Source organism: Passer domesticus, chromosome 5 (genome assembly GCF_036417665.1).
Source record: "Passer domesticus isolate bPasDom1 chromosome 5, bPasDom1.hap1, whole genome shotgun sequence".
NCBI classification, from domain to species: Eukaryota; Metazoa; Chordata; class Aves; order Passeriformes; family Passeridae; genus Passer; species Passer domesticus.
In genome coordinates, this window is record NC_087478.1 from 81152282 (window position 1) to 81179653 (window position 27372).

General features: G+C 41.5%; 1 protein-coding gene across 6 annotated transcripts in view; it reads left to right on the plus strand.

Moving 5' to 3' along the window:
• Positions 1-27372, plus strand: part of PDE3A (phosphodiesterase 3A) — a 227101-nt gene that overhangs the window by 47553 nt on the left and 152176 nt on the right. The window contains exons 2-3 of one of the 6 annotated variants that reach the window (XM_064421433.1): positions 16382-16450; positions 16738-16869. The exons of 4 other annotated variants lie outside the window; for them this stretch is intronic. The gene's annotated coding sequence lies outside the window, so the exon portion shown is untranslated. Of the gene's footprint in view, positions 1-5942; positions 6060-16381; positions 16451-16737; positions 16870-27372 lie in introns of those variants that run through there. One more of the 6 variants, XM_064421434.1, reaches the window with a different exon arrangement.

Sequence of the window (27372 nt, forward strand, 5' to 3'; positions counted from 1 at the left end):
ATACGATTTTGATCACACTGGAGTTCATCCTCCTCTTATGGAGTTGTTGTCTGCATTAACTTGTTTGATACAGATACATTTGGGATTTAATTACTGGGTTTTAATTATGGTTTCTTCCCAGTAGCTGTCTTTTGTTCCCACCTGCTGTAACAGGGAAATCTGTAACTGTGACAAAGCCTCCTTGGCAATGGAACTAGCCACTCATTACCTGGAATTAGGAGAGGCTTCTTGAAGTAGCTGTAAGACAAGCAGCCCTACAGAAGGGGCTGTGAATAAATCTTTGCTTCCTGCTGGATTTTTGTGCTGCCTTAGTTTTATCACACATGTAGTTGATGGGGTCTTTCCCCCCTCCCCCCAACTCTTTCAATAGGCCCTTTTCCAGCTCTTGCTACAGCCTCAACTCTGTTTAAATTATTTCTTAGAAAGAAGATCTCGTGCTGTTTTTAGCCTTCGCAGACTCCTGAGTAGTTGTTGATGTAGAGGCTGCCTGCTGGGTGCCAGTCCAGGCTTCCCTTTGGCTGGGGAGAGAGACAAGCCCTGCTTTGTTCAGTCCTCCTCCAAAGCTCCCCACCAATATGGTGGGCAGATGGCAGAAACACGAGCCCTGTGTAAGTGAAACCACTGTGCTTGCTGGGAGGAGATGGAGGGATGGAGAGCCCGTGGCCTGAGGGCAAAACTCAGATTATTTTCCTCTCTAATCGCATATCCTGTTGTTCTAATGATTCTGGTGGCAAGGCCACTATAAATGGGTGAGCAAAACAATGTTGCCCGTGCTTTTGTCCTGCAGAAATTGCCTGTTTACAATACATGGAAGATTTAGTACAGCACACTGTGACCTTGCACGTTAGGTAATTATTTCAGTGCCTCCATGGCGCCTGTTAAATGCATTTCTGTGCTGCTTGAGTCCTGTGGATGGGCTCATTCCTTCGAGTCTGCATCAGATGACAACACAAAGCGAGAAAGACGACTGGCAGTAGGGCAGGACAGCCAGTACATTTGGAAAAGCTCTTCAGCCTCATGCTCGTCTCAGTTACAGCTGTCCATCTGCCAGTTCATACCCTTTGGGAGGTGGGGGAGGTTTCCATGTCATTTTTCTCCCTGGAGAAGTCTTAGATGCTTGTCATTGTATATTGGTTTTGTATATAAATACATAAACATTGCAGCAGTGGTGGTAAGAATGGGTATGCAAGTTACAGCCCCTTTTTTTCAGAGATTTCAGGCCAAGTCCCCGCCTCTAGAGGTTGGGAGCATATGTGTCTCAAGAATTGGCTCAAGCAAAGATTAAATTCCTTGGGTACTTGCTGGAGAACTCATGAAAATCAGCATCACTCGACAGTGTTAAAGCAATACCAGTCTTAAAGTTTGCATGCTAGAAAAAAAAGCCAGTCAGATTTTGTGTGGCTCTTGGGACAGTCTGCTGCCCTTCTAAACTGAGAAATGGCAGTAGAAGTGCCTAAGTCACAGTCTGCTGCCCTAGGGCAAATTCCTTCCCATCCAGAAGCAGGATGATTGGGTGACGCTTTAGTGATGCCTGCTGTACAAACAATTGTTTGGACTGTGTGGTTTTTTGTTTTTTTTTTTCCCTGACTCTTCCTTCTGTTTAGGCATCTAGATATGAAAGGTGAAACTGGATCAAGGCCACAGGGCTAACAAATCCTAAGTCAATTACTTTCTCTGTTGTACCACCACCTTTATTATTTATTATCTTCCTTAAGTAAGTTAAATAAGGATGAAATCAAACAGGAAAAGATGCTGTTGTAATTTATTATCTTCCTTAAGCATGGAATAGTCTTATCCCACTCTTCCCATGCTCAGGAAAAAAGAAAACAGAGCAGAAAGGGTTGGGTCAAGTCAGCAGAATTGTTTTACCTCTTGCATTGTGTGTGCTCCTCTGTATGGAACTTCATGCCGTATTACAGCAATTTACACCGTGGCAGAAAGTGTTCAGAAGCCCTGTTTTGAGTAAATGTTTAACTTTTGATAAATGCTGTATTGTTCTAGCCAAACAGCAGTACAAACATGTCACCATTTGGTGCCTTTCCAGCGTGCACACCTTGTTCCTCTGTGATGCTTTCGTTAAACTTGAACAAAATCAGGGTACATTAGGTACTCATCTGAAGGGCACAGAATTCAGCCAGCACTCTTCAGAGCCAGGTCCATCCTTGGTAGAAGATTGCAGTGCCCATGGAGGAATGAACTTGTTCTGTTACATCTCTTCTTGCTGGTTGTGCTGGAGAATGAGTCTGTTTTTCTGGGACTGCTTCTGTCAAGAAATCTGGGATGAGTAGAGAGATCATCATATTGTTTTCTCTTCTCTCCAGAGCCTACCAGAAGCTGGATTATCTGGGGGGTGATACTGCTCACTGAAATACAGCTCTGCTAGGAAAAGGCTGAGGTGGGCTGTGTAGAATTGGGAGCATCCCTGAAGGTGTGGGGAAGGGCTCTGTTTGAGTAGATCAGAACTGAGTTGCAGTTGAGACGGGGAAAGCCAGGATGCTTCAGAGACCATAAAATAAGCTACTATTTCAGGAAAAGGAGAATGTTTGGTCTAGCCAGTGGTTGCCTCTAAAAATACTTCAAATATCATTTGAGTCAAAAACAGGGCAGGCTATATGCATATTTACCAAAAGGGGAAAATTAACCACCAGGCATCTTGCCTTTCAGAACATTTCACTGTAGGTGAAAAACATTGTTATTCTCCACGTCTGTCAGAATCTCCCATGACAAAACTTGATTGGAATAAGCATCTGCGAGCCCAAAAGTACATCTAGACCTGGAAGCAAATGTGTGAGGGTAGCTCTGATACAGAGGTTTCTGCTGTCTTCTTTTCCCTTCTGCTGTCAGGCTGTTGCTTCCTATTTTCTGGAAGGAGATTGAGGAACAAAGCATGTTCATGAGCAGAAGCCATAGTAAGTGCCTAGAGCAAACAGCTCAATTGTGAGGCACCAAAATGAGTGTTCATGAACAAGGACAGGTCTGTGCTTTAAGCCAGAGATATTCGGTATGATCAAGCAATGCCCTTGAATAGAGAAAAAACTATTCCTGACTGAGCACCCTGCACTTTTGGCAGAATTGAGCTCCCCTGAAAAGAGGGATTGGATGTGCTGAGAACGTGACAGTAAAGATCAGAGCCTTCACTATATTCACCCAGTACAAGCAAGTAATGTAGGGAAAATAATGATGGAATTTCCAGCAAAACCAAATCTTAGTGACTTAGGGATTTTTCTTGTTCTTTGAGCTGATTAAACAGTGCTTCAAGGTGATCGGTTTTCTTCAAGGTAGTAAGTGTGGTTTTTGTAAAATGACAAATTTCATCAGGACCAAAATAGTTTTTAAACAAAACTGCAAAGTTGTCTAGAAGAGTTTTACCTTTTGGTCAAGGAGTTAAAAGCAAGCACAACCTTTTCCAGCTTGTGTTTTCCTGGGAATTTGGTGGTGAATAGCCCACATTAGTAATCCAAACCTTATGCTTCTGCAGCAGTGTAAATACCACTAGAACAGGGCACTCTTTTAAGTTGGGACGTTTTTATTTTTGGCTTTTCTTCCTCATGAAAGCAGGGCTGTGTAAGCATCAGTAACACGCATAAGATTACAGTAAAATGAGAAATTTCTCATGCTCCTTGCTGTTCTTGAATCAGCTGGTGGAGGTTGGATGGGGGAGTGGATTTATCCAGCTGTTGCATCACCAGCATGTGGCTACTGCAGATGTAAGTTTTGAATGCACAGTCTGAAAGCATTCTGCATCTGAATTTGTGTGGTAGAAGGCCTTGAGGTACTGGAAGCTTTCTTCCTAATGTAATTAAGCATTATGTTGTTTAGGAATTCTGATTGATAGTTCTCCCTTTCTTAGTGTGTTGTGTTCTTTCTACACTTCATATTTGCACCACCCACCCTGATAGCCTTACTCCTTTTTCTGAAATGTTACCGTTTTATCACATTATCCATTACAGAACTGCTCTTTTCTTTAGAAGCAAAAGATCATCAGCAGCAGATGATGATCCTTCTCAGTATAAATTTGTCTTAATGCTCTACAGAATAAACAAAATATATCTTAAAATACTTTCTGGGACCATCTGGTAATTTGGACAGTATGGAAGGAGATGATCATCTTCATGAAAACTTCAGAACCAGAGGGATTATATACCTGCAAGAAAGTGTTTCAGTAGGAAAAAGGTAGTATGTGCTGAAGCTGCAAGTAATAAATTTGTGTATTTTCTAGTCCAGTATTTTCTAGTCCATATCAGTATTGGCCTGGCCATAGTCATTGTTTTCCTGGCCAGGGCTGGATCAGAGTGACCAGCTTCTACTGCTTGGGAATTCCCAGCAGGTCAAGCTCCTCGTTTCCATGCTCATTTAATGAAAGCCACTCCTTGTTTTGTTGTGGGAGTGCAGCTATGGATGTGTGAAAAGGAGTGTGTATATGAGAAACAGTTAGGGCTCAAATCTGGAGAAAGACAACCCCAGGAACCTGGGATGTACTGCCAAACCTGCTGGTCTTCCCCTCACTGAAAACACCAGATGTGACTCTTAGATCTTGTATTTACTAACAAAAAGCTACCTGCACCTAACAAACAACCCAGACACTTGACCCTCCCCTGATTCTCCCCACTGCAGTAACCCACCTTAGCAAGGGGAGTAAAGCATCTGTGTGCCCATCCATCCTCTCCAAGGAGAACTGGGACACAGTGAGGGATTTTCTCCCTTAACAGACTTGTGGCAAACAGTCAAATGATGTACCTGGTGTAGGAGCCTCTTTCTGAAACTTGCCTTTATTCTTAAAAGTACTGATGTTTCTAAATTTTTACCATATTTCACTGTCTGAAAGTTGCATACTGCTCTAGTGTACAAGCTGGGAAACGTGTTTTTGGGGAAGCAGGACTGGGCCTTTAATAATTTTTCTAGCTGAAAGAGCAACAGTGAAACTGCAGCTTGGCCTCACATACGTGGTTTCTGCAATTAAGGGCTGCAGCTGCTCTACTTTTTTTGTCTCTGTGACGCAAATCAAAGCGCAGCAATGGTATTGCCTGAGGGAAGAGAGAAAGCTACTTGCTCGCTTCCCCATGCTGATAACTAAGCAGTGATGACAAGAAACTGGGGCAAAGGAAAGTTCAAAAGCAGAATCTGAATATTATAAATGACTGGAGAAACACAGGTGCCTCTTCCTCAGCGCAAAGGGGAGAGAGAACCGTGCGAATGTCAGAAGAAATTATCAGCTCCCCAAGGAAAAAGATGTCGGGGTGGAAAATGTTTGTTGCTCAGAGGGATTCTGACATGTGAGCAAGTTAGGGTCTGTATGCTGTCAAACATGTTACAGTCAGCCCCATTTTAAATCGGATTAATTTTCACCTGGGGGCTTCAACCAACAGGAACCTTGATTGTCTCACTTTCTCATGCGAGTCCCCTCTCACATGCGTTTTGATGTTTACCGAAATGGTGAGATCTGATTCACTATCCTCCTCTCATCGCAGGAAATTGCAAGGGAACAGAAGTATTAAGAGAATGAGCAGCGTTATTTGTCTGAGGTCATGCAGCAAGCAGGGGAGAGAGTTTGGATGTCCTGATGTCTTGAATCACAACCTGCTTTCTGCACTAACTTGTAAAATTATTTGTGTAGCCATCCCAAGTTTGTGTGTTTGTTCCCTTGTCGTCTAAACTGAATTTCGTAAGTGTTTATTAAAATTTTGCAAATGAGATTACAGCTTCCTTTAGCTGTAGGCACAGAGTTGTGGTGCTTGGGGTGGGGCTGTGCTCATCCCTGAGTGGCTGCAGCTGTGCAGCACAGGTGAGCAGCATTGCAGGGAACGAGCCATGGAGTGCCCAGGGGCACTGACCAACCACAGAGGGCACAGAGGTGCAGGGCAGCAACAGCAGGGCATGAAAGGCTGGGCTGGAGGACAAGGAGGGCACATGCTGCAGCCTTCTGAGGAGGTTTGGTGTTACTCTGTGTGGGTTGAAGCCTTCTGGAATTGGTGATGCTCGGTGTGTTGTGGCCGTCTCGACTGTGACACGTGCTGTGGCATTTAGGTGTCACCTGGCCAGTGAATGCAGACTTCTACCAGGTGAGCTAGAGAAGTTCTTTCTGCTGGTTGTTGCTGTCTGTGTGCCCCAGCCCTGGCAGGAGTTGTAGGGCTTAAAGCATCCAAGGTTCTGCTTTCACTGTCTTGCAGCTTGGGCATTTTGGGGCATCTTGTGAGAGGGACACAGAATGACATCTGCAGAACTGCATCCCCTCCAAACTGTGGAATTCATGATTTGAAATGAGGCAAGAAAGCAGGTTTTGTTTTCCACAGGGGTAGAATAATGTGTTTCTGTCATCTGCACAAAAAGAATTCAACCCATATCCCTAATCTCAGGCACAAATGAAGAATCAAACGTTGCACATGCAACTTAAAATGAGCTGTATTATGGAAAGTGTTGGCCACTTTAAACTGATCCTGCTAGTCCTGCCTGGACTACAGCTTGGAGTTGCTGTTTGTGAGTCAAGTACAGACTATTTTCTTCTGGTGGTACTTGCATCAGTAAACCCCACATGCTGCCATGGAAAATAAATCCACTTGTATTGCAAGGCTGGGATTTAAGATTTCTCTCTTTTTAATTTTTTTTAACCTCCAGCTTTATTTTTTCAGCCAAGGCAGAAACAGGTTTCAGGATTGAAAAATTACCATCAAGCTAAGTAGTTTAAAGCACTTGACTTAAAATAAGGAAATAGTTTAGAAATATGCTTATATGTTTGCTACTAGCAATTTTATTGGTAGTAAGGAGGCTTGTTGACTTCTTTGCTGGAAAATGAATTTATTATCTTGGTTTTTTTGGCTGGAAGTGCAAGTGCTTTATAATGGTACCTTTTGAGGAAGATCCACAAAAGCACTCAGGAGCTTTTCAGTCACCTGGGCATTATTGGGTAGCCCACAAATGACCTATCCACACATTCTTCAGTCCTAAAGCATTTTAAGTTTTTACCTGCAAGATCCCTTCTCTGTAAATGCAATTTCCTCAGGCTGATACTCTGAATGGTGCAGTTCCTCATTTTGTTAGGTGTTGACTTAGTGTGTAATATAATACAAGCATATTTTCACAGGTCTTGTCTTTTAATGTAATTTTTATACTATCGTGTCATTTAGGGTCAAAAGGGAACGTTCCTTTCCATTTCCAGTTGTAACCATAATGGCAAGTGAAGTTAAGATTGGAGGTCTGCCTTTTTTAGGACTCCCTTCATGCAGAGAAGTTAGAGCTTCAAAATCTGGTGTATACTGAATATTTATTAATGATATGTTGTAATATTTGTTTCCCATTTTCTCCTGCCTTTAAATTAGTAAGGAAATGAATGCTCACTAACTTTATTATGTCAAATCATTATTAATATTGATCTAATAGTAATAAACTAATAACTCCTGCTGTAAAATGCTTTAATATGAACTTCAGGAGGAATATTAAAATCTATTAGTCATTCCTTAAAGCTGATTGATATGCTAGGGGTTTTCATAGGAATAAAAAACCTAGATGGGAATGCATGCAGTGCTAGCCTGATTTCAATACATTTTAAACTTTTTTCCTGCTGTTTATAGTTATGATAATTGGGTGTTAAAGACTTTCGACAGAATCTGATGCTGACTTTCTTTCTGTATTACTTCCTGCTTCTAATCACCCTTGAACTGAATTAATCTCTGCCACAGACATATTATTTAGCACAAAATTCCTTGCCACTACTTGTAGAATTTTCCAAGGGTTTGGTGCCACTTCGTCAGCAAACAAACTATTTGTGGTTGTCTTTTTTTTGTACTTGGCGTTGTGAAGTGTGACTGAACGTGGATTTCTGGAAGGACACATGTGCTTTCCATTCCTCCATGGAGAAAAGGTGGTCCCTGTGTCAGCTGCAGCTCCAGGGTGTGATGACCACAAGCAACTTTAAATTTCAGCTCTGTAAAAATATTGGGCTGCTATTAGAATCTGCCACTTGTCTTGCATGACATCTCTTTTATTAAAAAAAAAAACAAAACTTTTTTGAGTTGGTAACTTACCTATTTTTTAAAGATAAGACCCTGTCTTCTAAGTAATTTGAAGTTCTGCTCCAGAGCATTTTCTTATGCATGAATAAGGCTTTGGACAAAGTGGGATTTGTCCACTGGTTGTGAAAATGCTTGAATTACCTGCAGACTGTAATACTGTAATTCGGTCCCCTGGGTCACTTACTGGGCAAGGTGAGGTCAGATTTGTTGAAGAAATATTCCCATGCTTTCAGTTCAGACTTGCTTTCAACAAATGTAAAGGCAATTTAAATGTTACAAAATCTGTGCTAGTTTTATGGGGTTTTAAATAAATTCCAGTGGCCTATCAGAGGGAAACATGTCAGAATGACACCTGCAAATAGGAAGTACAATAAAATTGTTCCTGTAACTTCCAAGGAGAAGGAAGAGACCTCTTCTTTCTGACTGTGAGCATCACTGAAATCTGTCTTGATTAGACTGTTGAATGTAGAGATGTGGCCAGGTACATCTTTATGATATGGCAATCAGGCAACACTGCTGAACATCAGCTGCTCCTAAGATGCCATCCTCTGGTAGAGAGGACAACAGCTGGAAAGAAAAATGTTGTAGAAGGTTCATTGCAGCCTCCCCCTTACCTGGGACATGTTTTCATCACTGAGGGAGTGGCTGTGCTTGCTGCAGTGGGAATTTGGGACAGTCTTTAGCACTTGCAGCAAAAGCAATTGTTCCTGGTTCTGGCTGTGATGTCCTCAGTTTGGATATTCGAGCAGTTGCACTGGCCAGCACAAATGAATAGTTGAGTTCTTGTATCTTATGTAGGATTTTCCCTACATCAGGCATTTCAATACTCAGCAGCTCTTCAGGTTCAGTTTAGAGCAGCAGGGAGAATGTGAATGCTGAAATGCCCTGTTTTCTAAATCTAAATCTGTTTATGTATGTTTTCAAAACAACTTTCCTTTTTGGCTGTTTTTATGTGAACTTCAGCTCAAATTGTTTTTTTAAATTACTTTCAATATTTGATATTTAACTTGCGTATTTTTGTTTGTTTGCTTGCTTTTCCTTCTTGGATAAACTCATGGGCAAGAGCTTAGAATTTCACTCCATTCTTTTAACCTACTGTTAAAATACTGTTACAGAAGTAGCTAGCATTATCTTTTAAACTTAAAACAGCATTCTGGGCCCTTCAGCCTCTCTAACAAAATGGCTTGGTGGATTGGTTATGGAATAATTAATGAATTTTTACCTGCCTGTGGGAGACTGGGGCTTGGGGTAGCTGGAAAGAAACAGGCAGGATTCCTAACTGCTCTATTCTTTTTTAATTTTTAATATATTACATCTTGCATAAGCACTGAGCATGGGAGGAAAGATGTTTCAACTGGATTGGTTTTTAGGTTTTTTTTGTTCCTAGTGACAGCTCTTTATTGGCCTAAGGGGATTTAAAAAATCCTATTATTCTATTCTATATTGGTATTAACCTAGTTCTGTTTTGTCCTTACAAACTAGTATCAAAAATGCCCAGCTGTATTCAGAAAGTAGATTTTGGGAACCCTTCTTTGATGCTTTGTGCAGGTCTGCTGCCTTTAGAGGCTGGTCTAGTGGGTCTGGAAATGTAGGCACGCCTTGTCTTGGTAAGAGAGATTGCTTTTGTTTAGGGGCAATGCTTAATGCATCTTTTGAGCAGTTTTGCAGCTGGACATGTGTCGTTGTCCCATGTCAGTCACACTAGTGTATGTACACAGGTGAAAGGACATGCAGCTTGTTAAACTACAGATTAAGGTAAACAAGAAATACAAGCCATGCCAGAATCTAACAGCAAGATTTTCACTTTCTTTTAGTACAGCAGCAAAAATATTCATCCCTGACTTACATGTCTCTATTAAACTCAAAATAAGTACTAGTAGATTGATTAAGCTCAAAATAAGAGTTAAAAGGAACAGTGATGCATAAAATGTGATGCAATGTGTTTCTCTCATCAGCCCCTCCCAAATGTGTTGATTTTCAATGCATCCTTAGAGGTGTATAGCTTGTTTGCAGTTCCTCATAATTACCAAATGAGCTCTGCAGAGGAGCAGACAACGGTAATCAGACAGTCAATTATTTACTGGTTCTTCTGCCTGCATTTGCATCTATTTTCATTTACATTATTACAAGGAGTTTGAGAGGATTTGCAAAGCATGGAGGCAAAATGAGAGGTAAGAATTTCATTTGGCTCTCATTTTTCATTGCCTCCAAAGAAGTGTTTTTTAATGTTTGCTCTCAGAGAGAAGCAGGCAGGCAGAGTTTCTTCTGCTGGTTCCCACCTAACTCAGAGCTCAGCACACAAAAAGCTTTGGAGTGCACTGACATTTTTATTGACTGTCCCTTTTGCAGCGACACGCCAGCCCCTTTGAAATGATGGCTGGCAGGAGTGAGTACACGTGGCTTTTGTGAGACAATGATAAATTGGGGGGCAGTCGGGCCGTGGTGGCTTCAGAGGTTACGTGTTCACCATCAGTGCCCCAGGCCGCTCATGTTCTGTGTCAGTGGGGTGCATCTGAATGCCATATGTCACAAAGACTAATGTCCTCACTCTTCCCCCTTCTAATGGGCACGGCAGACACCACACACTTGGAAATTTCCGTGCCTGCCTCCCAGATAAACAGTAACAGGGCAAGCTAATTGTGTGTGTTGTTAAACACCAGAGCTGCTCAATTGGAAGGTGGACCCTGCCAATTAATGACAGCCATTAAGGGACTGAACAGAACTAAAAAAAAAAAAAAAAAAGGCTTTTTTTTTCCTAACATAGGGTTTGGTGGTAAAAAATTAAGTGGGCTCTTGCCCAGACCAATTGCCTCTTCATTGTTAGGAGAGAAGTTAGGACCAGGTTGGAGTGTCACAGATTTAAGAGTACCAGATGATAGTTTGGACACTTGTTGGTAGAGGCCAGGGCAAGAACATGCATGAGACTATGAAATCCCCCTCTTAACTGGGACTGAGAAACTGAGTTCTTATAAATATATCATCACAGTAATGTATAAATTTCACTCCTGGGAAGAGGTCAGATTGCAATGTATATACTTTAAAAATGAGGGTGCAGTATGTTAATGAATGAGCAGAGTGATCTGGAGCAAAGCTTTGGGGAAAGCACATGTGGTTGTATGTGCAGGGTAGAGTTTATTACTGGGGTACACTCCAGATTAGGTGAATTTTGGAATTCATTAATCTCTGAATTGACAACAAATTTAAGTGCTTCTGCCTACATTTTTGCAGTTTTTGCTTCCAGTCTTGTCTAGCACAATAGATTTAATGGAGTTTGAGGTAAACAGAGCTGTTCCATATGCTATTCCAAATGCTGGATGTTCTGGGAATGTCTCGGGCTCATGGTTGGAGGAGCAGCAGTGTAAATCACAAGAACCTGCAGGAACTGCAAAGATCATGGCTCTGTTCTTTCAGGTTTTTAGAAGGACCAAATTTGCACTGTGGCATAGACAAGATGTTCATCCAGTGATGCTCACCCTTCCATTCACATGTACTGCGAAATAAAAGGGGTGTGAAGGTTTCTGGGCACAGAATGCCTGGGATTCATTCTTTAACCACAGAAGCTAAAAGTTGGGAATGCAGGACACTCACCTGGAAAATGGAAAGAACAGAAACCAGCTGAAAAAAGAGGTGATCCTTTCCAAACTGGGTCAAATGTCCAAAAACTCATATTATATTCTCTTATGTATTTGTTTGTCTGTGCTAAGCCATTTAGGATTTTTAGGGCATATTTGACAGGCAGGAGAGGGGTTCCCATGTTCAATACCTGCCTTTGATGAGTGCTTGACCAAATGATCATAAAGAAGTAGTAGGAAGGGCCAAAAATGCCCATATATTAGAGAAACTGGACTTAAAACCCTAAAGAACCTAAAAGATTTGAATAGTGTTATAAATTCACATTTTTTGTAATACTTGGCATTTTTGGAACAACATTTTTCTTCACATGTGAACTTGCTGTTTAGTGAACTTCATTTTCAGAGCATCCCAGATATAATCAGATATCTGAGTTCACTTCTTTTGCTGCTTCTTACAAATCTGACCTTCAGATTTGATCTTTTTTTTTCTTAAAGAAAATATTTTGATTTATAGTAGCTGGTTCATTGCTGTATATTTGTGCTTTGTCCTGTTTCTGTTGCTTGCTTATCCTTCAAAGCATCTTTGCTCAAACCAACTTCTCCAGACTTTAGGTGATGTGGATTTTCATCCTTGCACTACAGCTGGTTAAAACAAAGTGAGATGTTAAATGACCTGGTCAGGGTTCTGCAGTGAATCAGTGCTGCAGTTTGGAATGGGACAGAGGGGAATTGTAATGGTTTTAACCATGAGACCAGTGATGGTGAGTTGTGGAATGAGACACTGCAATCAAAAGCGGTAGCTTTGTTTTGTTTTATTTTTGTTTTTCTTCTCTGCCAGTATCAGTGAGCGCTTTTGCATCCCTAGTCTGGTGCTTCTTAGCCCCCAGATGAGTTTCAGGGAGCTGGAGGGCCATTTGTGGGGCACAGACAGCTCTGAGCCCATCACTTCCCCTGGGCAGAAGAGAGGCAGAAGAGGGTGTGATGTGCCAAAGGCAATTGCAGAGCTGGAGAACAAAGTCCTCATCCTCCGTGGCTGGTGAGAAACCAAGTTTTTACATTGTGCAGTGAATTTGTGTGTTGATGAAGTCAGAGGCTGATACTGAAGGTGACAGAAAGCACGCTCCTTGTGTCTTCTAGGGACTGTGTCAGCTTACTCACAAACCTTCAGGCTCAAACTGGAAAAATAGGTGTGGAGGTCCCTGAATTTTACTCCTGCAGTTATTCTCAACATTTCATACCAGGCCATGCTTTAGGTTGAAAATCCTTTTGTCCTAAAGATACATTGCCTGATTTTAATTAGTTTTTTTGGGGGAGAGCTGGTTTTGTTTCCTTGATTAAGTCTACTGCTTCCTGCAATAAATGGCTTTCCATGTAAGGAGTGCACTGAATACTCCAAGGCACACATCTGCTAAGGGATGCCTTTGAAAGTCAGGCTAATTTGTTGGATAAGTGGCAGATTTCTGATTGCAATCTTTTTTCAATACAGGGGATCACTTAAGTAAGACAATAATCCTCTCTATTTTTTTTCCAAGCCTTAGGTTTGGGGCTTTTTCCAGTCTGTGTTTTAATCATCTTAATCCTAATTTTTCCTTCTCTCTAGGCATACTTTGGTTTCTCTTTCTTCATAAACAGTCACCAAACATGATTACAGGGAGTTTTGTTATAGTACAGCTTGCTTATGACACTGACACCCTTGTGAACTCAGAAACTACACTACATGAAATTGCAGGATTATGTAGACTACTCTGGCTTCAAAACGAAAAACATCTCTTCTGGATTCTAAAATCGACATAAAAATGGCAATTTTGGAAATAGCTGTCAGAGAATTGCTTAGCTAATGTTTTCAGTACTTGCTACAGAGGTAGGAGAGGAATCTCTTACTCTCTCTGGGTGTTGTGCCTGCATCTCTGTGTTGGTTGTGTGCATAAGAGCAGAGAGACCAAGTATGACACAGACCCAGAATGATATTATTGTAGTCTCTAATAAATGTCAAATGTTAAACCCTCCCTCTTTTTTTTCTTTTTTTTTTTCTTGTATAAACAATACTCAAACTGCTTTAATAACTTCAAGGCTAAACCTGTGCCACATTTTTTTTTAGAATTTAGGGATGGAAATTTATTTTCTTAGTAACTTTTACAGTCCTTTGTGTAGTTGTTAAGCTAAAACATGCCTGTATTTAACATAGGCTGTCTCATTTCACAAGCCAGTCTTAACTTGTGTTATCAAAACCACCTTTTGGTGCTTGGGAGTTGTATTAGAAGGCTTGGCCTATTTCAGGGTATGTAAATGTTGCTCAAAATGGAAGCTGAGTCTTGTAACTCTCCAATGCTGTGACCACTGTGACAAAGAGCCTTGATATATACATTTATCTGTATTTTTCATATATGCATAAAATAAGTAAAATGCTTCTTCTGAAGGTTTGTTTAACCAAGCAAAACTGTGGGTGTGGAGAAATAGGATTAACAGTAAAGTGAACTGATTTCCCATCTTGACTTCTGCAAATCTAGAGTAGCCTTTGGGATGCTCTTTTGCCCTGATACAGTGTGTGCTCTGCCGGTGATGCAGCAGAGTTCAGAAACAACTGGAGGAGACACCTCTGAGGGATACCTCTTCACTCTTACTGGTGCCTAAAATATCTGAGGGAAATGACTTTTGTATGAGACACGGATGTTCAGTTGGGTTAAATCAATCTTTTTCTGGCTTACTGAACGAGCTGTGGATGGAGAAAACCTGGAGGCTTTTTGTTAGCTTTTCTTTCTGGTGCCTTGTGTTCTGTTTTTAAAAGCAGAGCTAATTAGAATAGTTAGAATAATATTAGAATAAATAGTAGATCAGGTGTTTTCTCATTCCAGGTCACTTTAAGAAGAACAAGTTGAAATCTCTGTAGTGTTCTTTGTACTTTCTTATGAGTTATTTTGAAGGTTTTTTCCATTGTACTTCTATTTTTTTTCCTTTTTTTCCATAATAAAGTTTGAATTTGGAAGTGTGTGTGAATTGGAAGTAGCAGAGTTAGCAGTCCTCTTTTCTGCCTTTCTAAAATAGTGCAAGGCACTGAGTCACTTCTTGCCACTAATAAGTTGCGTCACTTTGCCAGGATCAGAATGTTCCAGTCTCCAAGCAAATAGTTTGAAAAGTGAAAAACCAGTTGTAACCATATATGTGTGTGTGTTTATACATACAGACACACACACACACACTCCCTCTCTCTCTGTAGCATCTCTATTTATCCTAAAGTAGTGATGGACCCTTCTGTGTGTGGGGCAGTGAATTAATAATCACCACAGGCTTCAGTTTCAGCAAGGGAGGAGGTAAAAAATACTCTCTTATGCTAACAGCATTTTTAAAGCTGAGGTTTGTAAGCATAAATGAGGAAAAATGTGGAGACTCCATGGGGGGAAAAGAAGAAAAAAAAGGTGGAAAGAATGCTCATCTTGTCAGATTAACTACTTTTTGTGGTTTTACTTTGCATGTTTTTGTTATATTCAGTTGTGAAGTGATTTCTGTCCTATATGTGAGCACTGCTACAATGCTCTAAGGTATATTCCTCAAAAAGCCAGGTGTGTTCCTGCTCCTGGCTGCCTGCAATATTTGCTATGCTGAGCATTTCATGTGTTGAATTGAAAACTTTATCAAAGAGGAATGAAAAGCACGATTTTTATGTCTGTTTATCTTCATGCTTTGCCAGCAAACCAGCTCCATTTTGCCATTAGGATAAGTCAATTTTAATGTTTTAATGGCTTCACTGGTAGAAAATTTTGTAGGCACAGGGTTTGTGGTGCTTGGGGTGGGGCTGTGGCTCATCCCTGAGTGGCTGCAGCTGTGCAGCACAGGTGAGCAGCATTGCAGGGAACGAGCCATGGAGTGCCCAGGGGCACTGACCAACCACAGAGGGCACACAGGGCACACAGGTGCAGGGCATTGACTGCAAGGCATGAAAGGCTGGGCTGAGGGACAAGGAGGGCAGATGCTGCAGCCCTCTGGAGGGGAATGGTGTTCCTGTGTGTGGGCAGGTGCCTGAAGCCTTCTGAAGAGGTTTGGTGTTACTGTGTTTGGGGTGAAGCTTGTGAAATTGTGTGCTGACACACTGTGTGTTGTGGTCCTCTCAAGTGTGACATGTGCTGTGACAGAAAATTCCCCTCAGGTGAGAAAAACTGAGTAAAGGGAAAAGCACTGAAGAGGTGTGTGTGCAGAGACCTGTGGCCAGAGAGGCTCAGGTACTGGAGGAGCTGGGCTAAGGCAGGGACAGAGCCTTGGAAATTGCCCAGAGGTAGCTCTGGTTTATTCTAAATAATCATGCTAAGCCCCTGGCAGGGGACTGTAAGTGCCAGCACACTGAATCCCTTCAGGAAGGGATCCCAAGATTGCTAGATCTCACTGCACTGAAGCAGTCAGAGCCCAGGACTGCAGTGGCTGGCTGGGATGCTGAGATAATTGCTAAAAGCAAATGAAGGACTTGCTGTACATTTGCTGTTTCAAATAATCTCACCTACTGATGGGTTATGGTTATTAATGAATAGCAGGGAAGCCTCCAATAGCTATTATCATTATGGTAATGCTGAGAGTCTGAATGCTGGGAAGTCAATGGAGGGACAGGTTGCAGAGAATATTGATGGCTTTGGAGGACAGAAGCTGAGGGCAGAGGCTGACATTTGTACTGAAAGCCATGTACTGTGGAGATCATTTTAGCCTTTGTGCTGACAAGTTCTGTGGCTGCTGTTGGTTTTGCTTTCCACTTATAGAGGCTCTTTTAAAAACACCCTAAACATAAAAAAGCAGTTGCCTTTTTGATGATTCTTGTTGCAGGATCATTGAAGGGTGTCTAGTGACCTGCTCCTTTAAAAAAATAGTCTAAATGCTGGATTTCAAAGAAAGGTAAGATGATAATCAATACAGACATTAGTATGAAGGGGACAAGAGTCTTCCCCCAATCCCCCCATAACATCCCATAAGACAAAAAAGGCAAACAATGGGCTTAAAACCCCCTCAGTTTAGATAAAGACTGACTATATGGTGAAGCTCTGTGGCCACAGAGGCAGCAGGAAAGAAGTGATGCTTTTATTTCAACATCTTTGCTCTTGCCATGGCCTGTATGGTGTTTGTCTAACACTCACACAAGCTGCACCAAGCTCATAAGGAACAATCCCCACATTTTTTTCCAGCCCAGCATGGACTACCAGCACCTATAAACTGTGCATGGAAAAGTAATTTAATGGTACATTTCTTCACTGTGATGTCTTGAACAGCTGAGCTGCCTGGATCAGCAACAATTTGCAGTGCTTTTGTGGCTCAAGGTAAGAACTCCAGAGGGAATGTGGCCCTGAGGTGCAGGTCTGGCACAGCTCTTTCGGGTCATCAGAGGTCACACTTGCCTGGTATCTTCTAGCTGAGCCTCCTCCTGCCAACACAGAAGCTTGAAAATATTTGTTCTGTGCCAGCATGGCTTGTCTTTGTTTGCCATTGAAGGGTTTTACAAGATACTGATATTGAGCATCATTGACAAAGGATTTTGAGGAGAATGAGTCAGTTTGTCGTAGCTGAGGCTGTTGAAGCCCCAAAGATTTGACAGATGGATTCAGGTTAGATATACAATTTTGTGTGGTTGTTTGATCAGGCATGTTTGCCCAATGCCTTAGCTGGAAAAAATTGTATGGGAAATTTTAAAGACAAAAAGTTTTATAGGTAAGAAATACAGCTGCACTCTTTCAGCCAAATATGTTATGAGTTATTGTGACAGCTGCCTGAATGAGCCATGTCATCCCCAAGTTTTAAAAGGAGAGAAAGAAACCTTTCTGTTAGAGTGTATATACCTGTTAATATCAAACATGGTTTTCACTTGTCTTATGAGTGAGGTGTTGTGGTTTGTTTTATTTTGTTGTGTTTTTATTTTTTTCCTGGTATGTTTCTCAAGCTTTTCCCAGGCTATTGTCACTGAAAACTTTAAAATGCAAACAGAAATTTCCCCATCATTACCTTTCAGTAGGCATCAAAACTTGTAGGGGAAAAAATGACATACGACAAGATAGGTCACAGCTCATTGTACTTTCAGTGGTTCCATGCAGAAATAAAGAAACCAAACCATGCTTTACATTACTTAATAAAATAGAAATGTGTAGTAGCTATCTTCAGCTATTTAAATTATCTGAAAATTGATTAAAATTCTGCATAATTTGTGTGCATCATGGTGCCTTGCTAGTGGTTTTTGGTCATGGGTGTCTTTATAGGGCAGAAAGCATTCAATTTATGGTGGCGGATCATGAAGTATTTTTTTTTTTTTAGTTGAGTTTCTTCTGGTCAGACAAACCCTTTTTTTTTTTGTTGTTGTTGTTTGTATAAATAAATATGTGTGTTGGCCTGGCCTCTAGGACTTTGAGCCTGCTAGGGACAAATTTTTCACAGGATATAGAAAGGTGAAAGGAACTGATTTCCCACAAGTTATGCTAAAAGATGGATGGGTGACGGAAAGACTCAGTTCAGTTCCCTCCTTTTCACAGCTGAAGGGAAGAGACTCAGATGACTTCATCCTGAATTTCACAGGGAAAAATCTGTATGGACTGGCCATGTACGTGTACTGTGGTCATGCAGTCAGGCTGGGCTCTCCCACTGCCACAAGGACAAGAGGCTGCACACAGGTTTCCCTGGGGAAGCCCTCTCCTAACATCAAGGAGAGCTGCTTGAGCAGGCTGAAATGTTCTGGTGAGGGAAAGCCAAGTCCTGCTTCTGCAGCAGAGCACTGGAAAATGGTGAAATTGTGCAGAATCCCATGTGGCTGCTGCTGAGCTTGCAGGAAGTACTCGCAGTGTTATCATTATCCTGGATATACACTCTTGACCCCAAAAATATTTGTTTTCCGAGAGTATCCTCGCAGTGTCTTTGTGGCAAAGTGCAGGAAGCTTTTTATTGTACAGCTGGTTTAAATTGAAACTTTTGAGTATAGTGGGACAGCTCTCCATCTCATCCCATCCCCCAGCTGAAGTTTTCATGCGAGAGCACATTTTCCATGACTCCGTTTTTGTTTGAACATCAGGATATTGCATAAGCCTCTCTTGGGGAAAATGGAATATACAGAAGCAGAGGATGACCTGTGCCCACCCACAAGGGCTGCTAAATGCAGCTTCACATATAGTGTCAATAATGAAGAACATCAGAAGGAAAAAAAGTGTGGGCATTTGAATGTTTTAATTAGTGAGTGTTTTAATATTCCCATCCAGGTTCTCACGCTGTTTCTGCAGTGACTATCTGCAGGATGTGGGTGGATCTCCTAACCTCTCTGTTCCTCTCTCCCCTGATTTTGGCATAGAGCTCTCCTTTTCCCTCATGGTAAAGTGAAATGGCCAGGAGAGAAGAAGATAAGGAAGTGCAACACAGAGTTTCAGGTTTTGTTGGTTTTGTTTGGCTTTCTAAAATTTCTTTGCCAATAGAATTTTAGATGCAGTCATTAAAGAAAAATGTAAATGAACTGGCTAAGGTGTTAGCTTGTGCAAGCTACAGAGTTTGCTTTGGAGAAGTAGCTTTGGTGGCAGTATGGTGTGACAGGCTTCATCCTAGACAAGGAAATACTAATGCCTGGGAAATTTATGTAACTGCTACTGAGAAGGAGCGTTCCTGGGTCACCCAGAGTGCCTGTCAAAACAATCTGGAGTTTTGAGCATTGCACAAATTGAGGAAACCCAGTTCAGTGTTGTGGTTGAAGTCAGTGGCCCAGCTCATTCCAGTGTCAAGATGAGTACCTTAGGGTTTCTCTGAATTCAGGATTCCATTAGAGAAGTCTTGGACAGGCTGCTTGTGCTTAATTTCCCTTTGCTGCCTGGAACTCCCCCCTCTCTGGGCCGAATGAAACAATGCTGGAAGAGCTGTAGTAGTGCTGGAAGTGAGCAGGGCAGGAGAGCAGGTTGTGGCTTCTGATCTCTGTATGGCCAGGCCAGTGGAGGAGGTAAATAAAAATGTTCTTTGCCTGTAGATGTGCACTGAGTCCCTCAGAGTGGAAATAAGCAGTCAGTGTCTGTTTGCAGCATTATCTTATCAAATCTATTGCACACTGCCAACTGGCAAATTGAGGGAATGTTGTCTCTTCCTCTTTTTGAAAAGTATCTCCTCTTAAGAGAATGTCTGACTGAGAGGCAGAAAGAGGAGTAGCCCTGATGGGTACTATCTGGTACTATAAATTATTTACTTGAGATAAAATTTTGATAAGCATTATAGAGAAATGACCTCAGTGTTTTATTTCAGTTAATGTGAGCTGTCACTCTGTGTTTATTGCCCCTGTAGTTAAAGTTTATGGAAGTTCCTCAAAGGGATGCCCTTGAATCTGGGACTTAATGACTTCTCCCTCTACTGGAATTAGAGCTTCTAATTGGAGCAGCTTGGATTAATGTCACTTTTATGCATGAGTAATCATATACAGCCTTCATGTATCAGAACTCAGATCTACAGAACTGCAGTGTTAAAAGCCAGGAAACTCTAGGCCAGTGACGCATCTTGGAGCTTGGAGAGGAATTTGAAAATCATGATAATAAATGTTCTGAAGTTACTAGGAGAAGGTTTTTCACCCAGGGGGTGGTCAGGCACTGAACAGGCTCCTCAGGGAAGTGGTCACAGCCCCAAGCCTGACAGAGCTCCAGAAGCATTTGGACAGCTCTCCCAGACACATGGTGGGATTCTTGGGGTGTCCTGGCTAGGAGCTGGACTTCAGTGATCCTTAGTGGTCCCTTCCAGCTTAGAGTGTTCTATGATTGCATATAAATGAATGCAACTATTAAAAAAGCAAGCCAAGTCTTTGGGGTTTGAGGGTTTCAAGCTCTCTTCCCACATGTCACTCACAGGTATAACTAATGGATTTGGTCTGATTTGCTTTATTTTCTCCTCCAAGTGTAAGGGAAGATCTTAATATAGTTCTGAGATGATCATTGATGGGTATTTTCAAGAGAGAACCTCAGCTGTTGTAAAACTTGTTTAGACTTGAAACCACTGAAAGTTTAATTAAGAAATGTTCAGCTTGATCTCAGATGGAATTTCAGAACCAAAAAGATGCAGACTTGAGCTTCATTGGTGGTTGCTCAAAGAGTGGAGAACAGCTTCATGTGACTGGTTTGCATTCATTCCACACAAAATAGAAGATGCCTTGTTTCAAATGGCTGCAGGTCAAGAAATAGAGGGTTTTAAATCAAATTGCATCCTGCTTTATTCAAACTTCAAGGTTCTTAAAGTGTGAGGGAAGCCTAAAGAATCTGAAGCAAATTATTTTTACTTTATGAAAAAATTATTTCACATTTACAAAGTAAATTATTTTACATTATGAAACCACCACAAAAGAAGTGTCATTGCAGCATTTCTGTCCTTAGGCACTGTTTGAATTTTTGAAGGTGTAGAGCCTATGGCAGTGTCTGTGAAGGTCATACAGAAGTGCACGTATGCTGTGCTTCTGGAAATCACAGTGTTCAGCTGGCAGAGTTCCATTCCCAGTCTGCTCTAATGAGGTTTGTTTGGAATATTGTGGTTTAGGCCTTGCTTGCTTGCATTCTGGATTTTTTTAAATTGTCAGTTAAAAAAAATTATAACAGATTCTTCTTTTATTTCTGCAGAGGTATTTAAGTTTTGGGTGATGGAGGGGCTCAAAAAATTGCTGATTTAACTTTCCATATTTCCCTTATGTTGTTTTTTTTTTAATGTGGCTGCTTTGATGGCAAGCTTTATGGGGTACACCAGGTCTTTATCTCTGCCAAGCACATGGTGTACACCTTGTACACTAGTGAGAATCATTAACTTGCATACACTGTAAAACAGGTTATCTTCAACACAAATAGGTAAGCAGTCAGAGGGATGGAAACACTGAAAAAGAGTGTGTTAAGTAGGTGGTTGATAATCCTTTTTATCAACATGATTGAGTAAAACACTGGATACTTTGGCCTTAAACCAGCTGAGCTCTTAAGAGCTCTTAACTGTGTTGAAGTGTTGAGCCCAGCAGTAAAAAGTGAAGCCCTGCAGTGATTTCTGTGAGGGTTTTTTTGTGGCTGGAATTTGAGCACCTGTCAGCATGGATTTGGGGAATGTGGCCCCTCTTGGGAAGAGCCCATGGAGGGGAAATTGCGATCCCCACCTCAGCTCTTGGCTCCTTTTACTTTTCTGACGTTGGCCTGCTTTGCATATCCTGAAAGGACTTCTTGCTTTGTTTTCATGTTCTTTTCACTTGAATGAATCAGTCCTGGAAGTGGTATAACAGTTTGGGTGTTGCAGACAGGGGACACATTTCTGCTTGTGCTCCTGTGGAATTCCACAAATGGTGAGGTTGAGCCAGATGTTTCCCAGCATGTCCTTCTGGTAGGTCAGGGGATCTTCCCATGTGCTCAGTTTGTGCCACAGTTGCTCATTCCCAGATGCTTTCTTAAAAGCATTCTTGCAATTTGTGACCTCATGTGTGCCTGTATCAGCCATCTCAGCTTAAAAACATAAGAGGTTGAACATTTAGACTCTGCCACTAATGCTTCCTTGGAAAATAAATTATTTTGCCATAATGGGTTTGGTTGGCTTGTTGAAAAAATCCCAAACCAAACAACCTAGATTTTCATGGTGACTTGTTTGTTTGTTATGACAGCATATGATTTGTAATACTGTGCATATAAATGAAGAAAAGTCAAATGTGGCGTTCTTATTCTAGAAATTATTGGACTGAGAAGTATGCAGAGCATTGGAAATCAAATAGGAGACAAAGAAACAAATACAGTAGGCTACAGCGAAAAACCTCCTTCCTGTTTTCATAATTTTATTATTTGTTCAGTAATGGAAACATGATGTGAGTAAGTTTCCCAGAAAATCTCCAATTTCCTCACAGACTTTCTGTGAGGTAACTCAGACTTGTCAAAATCTGACCTATTTTCACGCTGCTGTTTACATGTAGTCCTAAGCTGCTTCTCACTAAAAGAATTTGTTTGGCTTTGAAACCTGATGAATTGAAAAAATAAAAAAAATAGTGAAGTTGGACTTGCTAACTTTGTTGTTTGAGTAAAGCAAACCTGTCATGAACAGCACAATGCCTGGTTTGGTTTTGTGTGTATATAAACCAGATATAAGAAACAATTAAACTTTTTTATGTCTTCTTCAATAAAGGACTCTAGCCAACTCATGAATGTAATGATGTAAAAGAAGGAAATATTACTTGGTGTGGGGTAGTTCTTGGTGGCAGTAATTAGTAATATGGAGGGAAAGTACAAAGTGTCCTAACTCTAAAGCTGCAGTTTTGTAAGAGAAGACAGAGATGTCTGTGAAAAAGGGGAGACAAGACCAAAACACTCAGTGAACAATTGGCGATTTATCCAGGCTTTCTCCTCAGGAACCATTTGGTATTTTTCCACAGCCATGAGCTGGCACTCTCAGGTCTGAGTGTCCCAAACACTTTCCAGCAAGCTGAGCACAACACATGGCTGGGTGCAGGGCTGGCAGCCCCCGGCTGGGATTCTGCGGGCACGCCACCGCACAATAGCTTCCACTCAAAACCAGGCAAATCGGAGGTGAGGAAAATCAATGAAGAACAGGTTTTGGTGCTCTTGGAAGCTTATGGAGTTGGATGTTCAACTCCTTTGGTCAGGTCTGTGTTCCTTCATTTGATTGTGAGGATGTTGGTTACGTTAATGAGCGTAGGATTGGAGTCAGCTGCTGTAAAACTGGTCTGGTGTTTATTACAACTAAATATTGGGGAGTTGGACAACATGTTCTCCTCAGTTCCCTTCCTGTGGTTCTGTGAGCTGTATTTGAAGCTACAGAACCTTTGCAAGCATTAAGGCAGTCTGTTGATGGCTGTAAAAAGGGTAAATAGTGCTGTTTACTGGCATTTTCATTATGGTGAGGCACTAGAAAGTCGTGTCCCTTCTCTGGCAGTGCCTCTACTCTGTGAGTGTTTGTCCTTTGTGACTGGTTATATTTCAGTAAGTTACTGGTGGATCCCTTCTTCCCAGAGCTCAGCCCACTCACGGCTTGTGCCAGCTTTATCCTGCCAGGAGAACCTGCTTAGAGGAGGGGAAATGTCTTGCAGGTGTGTGTCAGAAAACTTCCTTCTAAAAACCATGGCAGCTTCTCATTTCATTGCAAATCAGAAGTCCTCCAGGAAAGGCAGTGTGAGGGTGTATCTTCCAGAGCGTGCTGGGAGTCCCTGGGGGACACAGAGGAGGAAATGCAGAATGGAAGCAGGCAAGGTTCTGGTTGTTTTGATGACAGCTGAAATGGCCATCAAAGGTTTTGTTTTTTCCATGACTAAAATACATACAAGGGCTGTCAAATAAACATGTGATGTGAGGGAGTCGGTGAGCTACAGCTGTTAGATCCAGGGGCTCAAAAAGGCAGAACTGGTAATTGATTTTGCATGTGGTTTTTTTTTTTCCTCTTTTCCCTTCTTTTTTTTCCCCTTTTCCCTTCTATTTTTTTCCCTTTTCCCTTCTATTTTTTTTCCCTTTTCCCTTCTTTTTTTTCCCTTTTCCCTTCTTTTTTTTTTCCTTTCCCCTTTTTTTTTTCCTTTCCCCTTCTTTTTTTTTTCCTTTCCCCTTCTTTTTTTTTCCTTTCCCCTTCTTTTTTTTTCCTTTCCCCTTCTTTTTTTTTTCCTTTCCCCTTCTTTTTTTTTCCTTTCCCCTTCTTTTTTTTTTCCTTTCCCCTTCTTTTTTTTTCCTTTCCCCTTCTTTTTTTTTTCCTTTCCCCTTCTTTTTTTTTTCCTTTCCCCTTCTTTTTTTTTCCTTTCCCCTTCTTTTTTTTTTCCTTTCCCCTTCTTTTTTTTTTCCTTTCCCCTTCTTTTTTTTTTCCTTTCCCCTTCTTTTTTTTTCCTTTCCCCTTCTTTTTTTTTTTCCTTTCCCCTTCTTTTTTTTTTTCCTTTTTTCCTAAGGCAGTACTGAAATAGCTCCCTTAGCTCTCTGTATGTAGGTTAAATGTGTTTGAGTGGTCCCTGAGCTTTCCTGTGCTTGGCAGTGATTTTTCAGACTGTTGCAAAAATGGGAGAGGCAGTTCACTTGGATTTTTACTTGTGTGAATTAAGGTTTGAATGAAGAGCAGAGATAAGAGAGAAGCGTGCTATGCTGCCAGTTACTTCTTACAAATGGACTCCAGTGATGCCTTGTAATAAATTCAGGGAGCTCTTCCTCTGCTCAGTGTTGATGCTGTTTGATGGTCAGACAACACAAGAGGAATATAACAGGAAAAACACCTGAGACATTACAGCAGGATGTATGGACACTAAAACTGCCATACACTGTGATTTCCTGGGAATGATGGGTCATCCTTTCCTTCCTTCTTGCACTTTATCTAATCTGAACTGAAATAAAATCACAGGTGTGGAATCTGCATTGTGTTCTGCAAACTTAATTCCATACACTGCCCGGGGTGGTGGTTTGGTCTGACACCTCTCTTTGGTCTGACATGCCCCTGGCACTGTGCAGCCACAGGAGAAGGGGGAAAAAGGTGTTTCTTGAAGAAAAGCTGTAAAAAAACCCTTTCCGCATTTCTAAGTATCTTGTGAAATTGCTGGAAACAGTTGAACACAATTTTTAAATGGGTTTGATAGCCCACATATAAACCATGGGTTTGAAATATTTTGGCTTCATGTCAGACAGCTGGAGATGTGGCAAACTAAATACACGAGAGAACAAATTGGCCAAGACTGAGATTTGGTCATTATAAATTTGAGTATTTGTTCTTTTTATCACAAAGAATGTTAATCTTTGTGTTTGGGTGCTGGGTGTTTTTGGTCTTTTAGGGTTTTTTTTAATCTGTTCACGTAAACAAAAATTCCTGCAGCATATGAAGTATTTCATCTTTTTACTGGACTCATTTTTCCTCTGCCTATAGCTATAAATAGAATAATGACGTCTCACTCTCTGGGCTTGGTGCATCATTCATACAGTACATCTCCTTTCTAGGTCACAAAGCTTTCCCACACACACTTTTTTATTAAACACTGTAACAATGCTCAAGAACACAGGAATTTTTTGCATTTGAAAGCAGTGCCTCATTGCAGGCTGGCAGTGGGGTACAAAATAATGAAAATATCTCATTAATTCAGAATTGTAAGATATCCTGATTTCAGTAAAAATATGCTTACTCTTAGCAGTGACTCACAGATAGACCATGGTGAGTTTGAAGGGGCTCTTTGGTTTGATTTGTCCTGTGGTCCTTGGGAAGTTTTATTGAAGGGTGTGGTAGATATTACACAAGACCAATGAGTATATGGTTTTGTCTTCAAAGTGAATTTTCATGAGGAAATCATGATATTAGCTTTTATTTTATACACTCAGAGCACAAATATGCTCATATGACTGCAGTGTAGCTGATGGGATTTTTTGGTAGCTGAGAAGGGGATGGCTGATGGGTAATAGTTGTGTCCTGGGGGGTCTCCTCACTGGCCAGAGAAGGAAATCTGTGCACTGCTCCATGATCCAGCAGAAACAGGTTCCCAGTAAATTGCTGGCATTTCTCCAAAAAGAGGTTCAGTCACTCTGAGGCCTCTTTTTGTGAGGACTTCATAATGAAGTTTTCTTAATAAGAATGCTTTTTTTTTCTTGTATTTCCCATTGACATCTGTGTCTTGGTTTGAAAAGACAGGTGTCTGCTAAGGCAGGCAGGAGCCTCCCTTGACATGGAAAATGTAAACCCCCTCCCTCCAAATTATTATAATTTTTGAAATTAAGGGGCTCTCAGGCAAAGATATGGGAACAGGAATAACAGTTCTTTATCATAGAAAAAAAAAAAACTAAAATAAAAATGCAGTAATATAAAACAAGAGTGGCAGAGAACAAGCCCTGTCCCCCTTGTGTGTCAGGGTGGTGGCACAGTCCCATCCCATGGGGGCTCAGCCCTCCTGCAGTGCCAGCTGTGCTTCTGCTGGAGCAGGGATCCTGCACAAGGCTGCAGTTTTCCTCTGCAGCTCCAGGGCTGCTGGAGATGGGCCTGCTCTTCCTCTGGGAATGCAGGGCAGGAGAAAGCTGCTCCTCTGGGAATGCAGTGGGCAAAGGCTGCTGTGCTGTTCCAGGCTCAGATTGTATCCAGGTAGGAATGCTTGGCTCCTGCCCTGGGTGGAGCATCTCCCCATGGGATGATGGAATTTGATCAGCCATGCAGGGACACTCAGTGGCCATGAACAGCAAAGGTCTCCTGGATTTGTTGTGGAAGAGATAAAGAAAAGCTGCCCCATGAACAGCAGCGAACTGCCCCATCTCTGACAGATGGAATAGAATCCACACCCCCATTTCCAGCCTTGATTCTTGGTAGAGCAGGGGGCTGGACTGGAGGACCTCTGGAGGTCCCTGCCAATCAGAATTATTCTGTGATGCTTTTCTGTAGGCAAACTAGAGATGCCTGAGCAGGGTGGGAGCACTGTCTATCTCTTAAACCTTCAGTATAAAGCACAGTGATGTAAAAGCCCATGATCCAAGACTAAAAGCTGGAAGTTTTACTCAGTCATGTCATCCACGTCTTTAAGGAAGGCAAACAGGACCTGGCTGTAACCAGTGAGTTAGTCCAGGCAGTTGTGCTGAACACACATTGAAGTGCTGCTGATATTTCAAAGGCCTTGGTTTTGCATGACATGTGTTGCTTTGAGTAATGTGGTGCCACTTTAGTACATGATCTAGACACTGTTTTCATCACAGAAGAGTTTCCTGTGCCACAGTATACTTGAAAGGTGATTTATAACTTGGTAAGGACTTGTAGCCTTGTAATATTTTTTAAAAATTGCCTCTCACTTTCCCAAAGACATTTTTAGCTATCAGCATTTTTAGTAGTTGATTTTTTTTTTTTGCTACCACCCCCATGCTAGCTGCAGAGTA